This window comes from Botryllus schlosseri, chromosome 11 (assembly GCF_051294905.1).
Source record: "Botryllus schlosseri isolate E-star chromosome 11, Bs_hap1, whole genome shotgun sequence".
NCBI lineage: Eukaryota > Metazoa > Chordata > Ascidiacea > Stolidobranchia > Styelidae > Botryllus > Botryllus schlosseri.
Window position 1 is genome coordinate 15,705,048 of NC_137246.1, and position 7,231 is coordinate 15,712,278.

The 7,231-nt window shown below is 39.9% G+C and overlaps 1 protein-coding gene across 1 annotated transcript in view; it reads right to left on the reverse strand.

Annotated features, from left to right (window-relative positions):
• Positions 1-2,702: 2,702 nt before the first annotated feature.
• Positions 2,703-7,231, reverse strand: part of LOC145450990 (uncharacterized) — a 52,104-nt gene continuing 47,575 nt past the window's right edge. Inside the window, exon 8 of the mRNA XM_080329485.1 lies at positions 2,703-2,714. The gene's annotated coding sequence lies outside the window, so the exon portion shown is untranslated. The remainder of the gene's footprint in view (positions 2,715-7,231) is intronic.

Consider the following 7,231-nt stretch of genomic DNA (forward strand, 5'->3'; position numbering starts at 1 on the left):
TTTATTCAAATCCAAATTTTTCGATGGCAATAACTCCGCTTCCACTGGTTGGAATTGAACCGAATTTGGTAAGCATCGTTTCTATAGACAGCCTAACACTTTCATGGGGTTAACAGAAAATTTTCAAATTTTCTATCATTTATTTTTATATAATAAATAGAAACTTTTTCCTCCTGTAGCAAAGCGGTTACTGGCTGGAATTGAACCAAATTTTGTGTGTAGGCTTAAATTAGGTAACCTAACAATTTTATCCAGTAGCCAGTACGATTTGAGAAAAAAGTCATTTTTGAAGAGCCCTAATGTACACTGATTGAAAAGGGACATGAGATAACATAAAAGGATACGCTATGAAAATTAAGTGACACATGACTCTGGTTACCATATTTTGGAATCGGGAAAGGATGACACTTTTATCAAATCATAAAAGTTAGTTTACTGAAATTGAAAACTCCAAATTTTGAAATACTCACTGAAAATCTTGTTGTGTTGACTAAAAAAGGTCATCACTCCGACTCGTCTCCCGAATGGCGCGCTCGAACGTCCGCATTACGTATTTTGCGTCATTTAAGGCGATTTCCAGTTGACCCTGTCTATATTAGCTTAGCTGTCAAAGCTGTGACGGAGGACGAATTTCCAAAAAGGAGGACATGTAGGCGTCCTCGGTGGACATGTTCTATTTCCTGAAAAAGGAGGACACATCCTAAAGGAGAACATATGGTAAATGACAGTATATCGTCGAATTCGATAAATATGATCGCGTCATCGGTAATCTCGAGCGCTGTCTAGTATCTTCAATTTGATGTTTTTTAATTTTCCGATTCCTATAGTCAATTTCAAGTCACCAATTATATTAGGTTTCAGGCAGTGCGAAGTTCAGATGCAAATAAGCATACAAGGCAGCACCGGGCCTTGTCAAACTTGGTGCCAGGAAGCGCCAACCTCTGAAGCATGTGAATGAAATCTTCTGACTGTATAGGAGTAATCTGTTCGCAAATTTCATCGAAATGACCAGAAATTATGATTTTTTCTTGTAAATAAAACATAACGTTCGAAACGTTGAATAATTTAATGTCTAAGATATTTGTACGTTTGGGGTTGTATCAAGCTTCTCGATCTTCGAAATCCATTCAGGTATTTTTGAGTTTTGGCGTGCAAAGTAGGCTGTATTGTTGTTCCGTTATTAGTCCTCGTAATTTCTAGTTCCAGGGTCTCATAGAACACAAGATATATTTAGATCAGGGGTGGGCAAACTTTTGAGCTTGCGGGCCGCATTCAACATCTAAATCCATTCGCGGGCCGCACTATATAAAATTGGGATTATAAACCAAAACACAATATTGGTATTTGATAATATAGTGAGGACATGGAGGTAATATATGTGCTTATTTAAAACATACCAAACACTGCTTTGATGATATCGTACTCGCGTCAGAAACACAGTGGCGAGATTTCATCGGCTGGTCGACCTCAATAACCAATTTGTCAAAACTATAGAGATGAAAGTCGGTTGTATCGATTCTTAGAACCGGATTGAAATTTAAATCTGTGAGCAGCGATCTGATCATAGATTTACTAATTCCACTTTTGGTTCAGTTCCAGGACATACAATGCTGACAGCATCATAACCACGTTAGCTTCAAACACACTTCTACTATGTGTCGATATAATATAATAGATATATACGCGCGAATCGATTTTTATAAGCACATCACTGAGATAATTAAAACTGGAGTGACCAATCTGAAATCCCACTCGTGATCCGAATTATGTCAATCTCGTTTAGGATTTCTGTGATGTTTAGCAGTTGAAACCTTTCAAACTGCGTGGGCCTTGAGATCAGGCTGTCGCGCCAGAAATTAAACATAAAAATTATTCTAGGAAGTATTTACCTTAGAACAGTGATTCTCAAACTTGTTAAGCCCCCCCCCCCCCTTTATGATGGTGAAACGCAGCCAGGATGCTAGCAAACCTAACGGATAGTTTGATGGCATGGAAGGTTACGACTGTGGATGAGAGATTTTCAACTATGAAATTCAGACTAAATACCGAGCAATAATTATGAAGTGGATTACAATCGCAAATTTTTTCAGTTGAGCTCAGCTTCGTGTCCCCTTCAGATGCCTTCACACCCCCAAGGAGGGCGTGCACCCCAGTTTGGGAACCATTGTCTTAAAATTATCGTGGTGAAATATACTAAGAAAAAGTTTAATCAACTCCCTACATTAATTCGAAATTGAGTATGTATTTTATCAATATTTTTAAAAAGTTTCTTTGGATTCTCGCGGGCTGCACAGAACGGTGTTAAGGGTCGCATGCGGCCCGCGGGCGGTAGTTTGCCCACCCCTGATTTATATGCATACAGTTTTATATATCCATGACTTGACTAAGAATCAGGAGAATTTTCGACGCGATGAGTAATGACTAATGAGTATAATCAAAGGTTTTCTGATCCTAGCGGTCCATATAGTTGCGTGCCCTCAATTTTCGAAGGCACCGTATGATCAACGATCATCTGCAACTGCAATGTATATGCACTTACTAATATATTCAATCGAATTCCTTCATTCACCTCAAAAAAATATTCGCGCCTTGCGCGACCGCAGATCAGTTTCTCACTCGTTTTCGTACCATTGAGGCTTGTTCTCATATAGATTGTCTAATGCCGGTTTTTGCTCACCACGGAAGTGCGCGCGCGCGTGTGTGTGTGTTTGAGTGTGTGTGCGTGTGTGTGTGTGTGTGTGTGTGTGTGTGACTGTGTGTCTATGAATCGTGCGTATAACGGGTGATTAAATCACCCATTACAGGATGGATAAATATGGTGGGGTGCCCCCCTACAGATTTTTCCCCAACCCCTTCGCTCCCCATTTTCTTTCTGGCTACACCCTTGACCGTAGCATCTGCTGATTCCATTTTGAAGGCGTTTTACGCTTTACGTACACTTCATGTGATATACCAAGTTCTATATATGATATGTCAATTTAAAAATATTACGAACTGGCGTGCCGAACATTTTTAGTTTTGTCATATTTATCGTTTCAAGCAAGGAATCCCACCAACCGCTTATTTGTAGCTGACAACGGTATCGGTTACGTCACTGGTTATCAAATTAGGGGCCGCGAAAGGGTACAAACTTTGGTCGCTACCTGATCAGAGCTATCATTTAATGAACGTAATATTTGCTTAATTTATTGCAAAAAAAATATTCGCGTTAAGGGCTACGGTCGATATTCTGTGGTTGCTTTGGTTGTTTCCAAATCCGCTGTGTTAGGTATCAGAGCCAATAAGTGACACGCGCACCGAAGTTGTGACGATGAGTGAGTATGAAAATGTGTCCACTGTCCACCGCAGTATTATACAAGTCAGTATGATGTCACAGTAAGGTTGGTCTGACACTATAGGTTTGTCTGCAAAGCTCGCGGTACAGATTGTCGCTTTTCCAAATACATTGGATTCGCTTACACGTACCACACAAAACTGAAATAAAATCACGTTTCGTGAGACCAACATGATTGCATATTTGCATGTCGTCGCGCGGCTCATTAATTTTATCGGTGGTTCTCATTTGCACCGTGTGGCTTAGGCTGCAGGTACTCGACTAGACTATTCGGCACCGGTCAATTCGACGCCTGGACAGGACATATCAATATCGAACGTTTTGGCCAACATGTGGAGGTTATTTAATTCAAGGTTTTGTCGCCGCCAATTACTTTAGCAGCGCACTTCACGGGGTCGCACGGTGCCCAAATTTATAAGATAAATGAAGTATGCTCTAAAAGACAGCGCTTTATGTTGATTTACGAAATATTTTTTGTCCACCTTCGAGCGTTTTCCATTTTGAAAACTTCTGTTTCACTGTTTGCAATAAACGTGATGTCGTGTGCGTCAAATCATTTGATGTGCCATGAAACATGATCTCGCCGGCCCCTGCTCCACGATATGTACCTTCTCGTGAAAATTACTACCGTAACTTCGTCCATTGTAACGATTTCGATATCATTTCTGCTCAATATCAAATCGAAAAAGATTTGAATGCGTAAAAATATTGAATTTGGTCGTCCTAAGGCTATTCATCATTCATCATATCATAATGTATATACAACAGTAACACCCTTCTTTTGAATCCATGTTTTAACTTTCGTTACATTAATGTGAACATGTTCTGTATATGTAAGGTTACAGTATTGTACTTACCGTATCCGTTCCGTTTTTACATTTCCCATACCAAAATTTATGCAAGCTAGTCGACTTCCGATTTTCGTATTAGGTTTTCATTTCGCGTAGATAAGATAACGACAACACGTTTGCAGCATGTATGGTATGATCGAAACTAGGCTCTTGTAATCAATACCAACTCAGGGAAGAAGTGTAATTGTCTAATTTAAGACACGAAATGTGATCTTGTCTCCATCATATAACAGTAACAAGGCAATACGCATGCTTACAATGCTCTCTAGTTTTATTTTTCAGACGTACAGTTGGTGAACATCTTTTGCGATATCCCCAATACAGTGGCCGTCCGTTTTCCCGCGAATTGGATAAATCGGCGACGATAATGAGATAGCTTTGCAATTTCAAGCTAGTGTTGGCCTATACATTGTATGCACAATGCAAATGGCACAAATAATGCAATCTCGTACGCGTGTTTGAACCTTTCCTCTACTTTATAACCTTGAGCCGTTGAGAGCCGCTAATCTTTATTTTCGTCGTGGCTATTTATTATCGTTATTTACGTATAGCAGATCACTTGACAAGCGCTGGTAACAATCACTGAGTAGCAGCATGTCGCGATGAAGAAGAAACAGGAGTCGTTCCGTCGCGTTTGAATCAGGACATTTATTCAAGTTTTTTTATGTGAGTAATTTCGATGGGTCCCTGCAATAATAATTTTCCGTATAGTAAATAAGTGTGTAGAAGTAAGTGTGTAAGTGCGATATCACGACGTCATCAAGATATCGTTGCGTAAGATGCAAAACTATGTAAGGAGTATACTTTGGTCTCATCATGCCGTTAGCAAACCGAAGATTTTGTCGGTTTCCATCTCCCGGCTTGAACCTCAATCCGATTGTTTCATTCTTGACGAACGTCAAGATCATTGTTGATTTTAGTAGCCAATCATATTCATTATAGGTCGGTCAGCTATTACAGTAGCGGGATTTAACCAGTTTGAACGAGTTTGAAATGCTCCAAGCTGGATTTATATAACGCGCAAACGGCGATAACGCCCAGTGCGATCGGAAATTCGCGATAAAATCCCTGCAAAGGTCGTGTTTCGTTTGATTCACGCGTTTGCGGTGGACAGATATATCAAAGCGCGCAGGGAATTATCACACCGCGCGATTGACTTCATAGCTCCAAAATTATACCTATCTGGTAGTAATTGGGAGTTTTCGTGCCCGTTCCAAAACGAGCTATGAATCATATCACAGATCGTAATAATGTTCTTGCTACACTTGAAAAGCGAAGCAATTGACGACCGCTGTTCGAAATTACGTTGTAATGAGATGCAGTCGTCTTCATGTGCGGTATTATGACAAAACAAGACGTGTCAAGTGGGATGCGATTAGGCTAGCGAGGATGGGAATTTGTGTGGTTTATGACCAACAAATCGCTTCTATCTATGTAACACTTGTAAAGTCGATCCTAAGGTTAGGATGTACACAGTACATTGCAAACCACGGCGTTAACTATAACTATACTTTAACTAAATTCATCCATTCGCTTTTGATCTGCGCCTGCATATTCGCAGTCAACATTGACTCGACTATGCCGATACCATGTGGAATATGGCGGAATGAACTGGCTGATGTCGCACTTTAAATGCTGTCCGCCCGGAGGCTTGGAATTTTTGCAGGACACATTATACTTGATTACAGACAGTATAGATAAATTACAGTGTAATATTAACTATTTAAACGCATACGACAGTGGAGCCCAACTGGGGTCTGCGAAACCTAGCCTATAAATATGCAACATTATTGATGACCTATTTTGTAATTTTCATAGCTAGGAAGTATCCTACTGTGCCAATACAATATCAGTTTTATTGCCTGTAAGCCATCAGTTACTAAGGTTATCATATTTTGGAATCCGTAATGCAGGACCGAAATTGAAAACAGCCGATTTTGAAATATTTACTCGAAATCTAGTAGTGTTGACTAAAAAAAAATAAGTCATCACACTCCTACATTGCCCACTTTTTACGGTAGGCTACATCTTTGGTGTTGACTCCTCGAAAATCCGCATTACCTATTTCGTGTCATGTATGCCGATTTTTAGTTAACCCTGTCCATTAGCGAAGCTGTAAAGGATGACGAATTGCCAAAAACAAGTACATTTAGGCGTCTTCGGAGAACATTTTCAATTTCCTGAAAAAGGAGGAAAAGTCCTTCTGAAGGAAGACTATGGTAGCCCTAACTGGTAAACACATAAACATAATGCTGTTTGGAGATGTTTCGTTGGGTTTCTGGAAGGGAAAATAATTAGAATAGAAAGGTCAATCAGGATGACTTTGCAATGTTTGTAAAACTTACTGAATTCGAAGCTGTAAGTCTCAGGAAATTTAGTGAATATTAGTCGCCCGAAAAGGAATTGCTGAAGTACTTCCTCCTCATCAGTCCCAAGGGGTCGAAACCACTCCACGGAATCCATTTTCTCCTGTATAACAGATATAGGCCTAAACACTCATTCAGAAGAACTTCAAGATTTATCTGCTGGACTGGGCGGTCATACCAAAAAGGTGTCGTCGGAATTGGTACGCGTTACTATTACATTCGCCGCCACTTATCTTTGGGAAAGTGGATTTTCTACTCCCGCTCATATCAAGACGACGCTGCGGATTTCCATGACACGACCGCCTATATACAGATACACGACCATGTATTTTAACACTTGTTTTCGACATGCACCTGCAAAAATCCTATTATGTGAATTCGCTCTTTCCCAAACTCTACATAGTGTGATATAATTTATTAAAAACTAATTATCTCCAGTTTACACTAGCCTACGGTGAATCTTTGGACAAGACAGATGACGGTTGCAGGATAGTTGATCCATACATTTGAACAAAAACTTTAGGGCTCCACGGGATAACATAACGTACCAAAGTGTGTTCGCGAAGATAAGATCCATATATACATAAAATTCATTCACAGGGCTCTAGAGTCGACTTTGATACTTCGGTAACAACTTTTTGCCGAAATATAAATTTAGCCGAGTCTATAGGAATGAGATG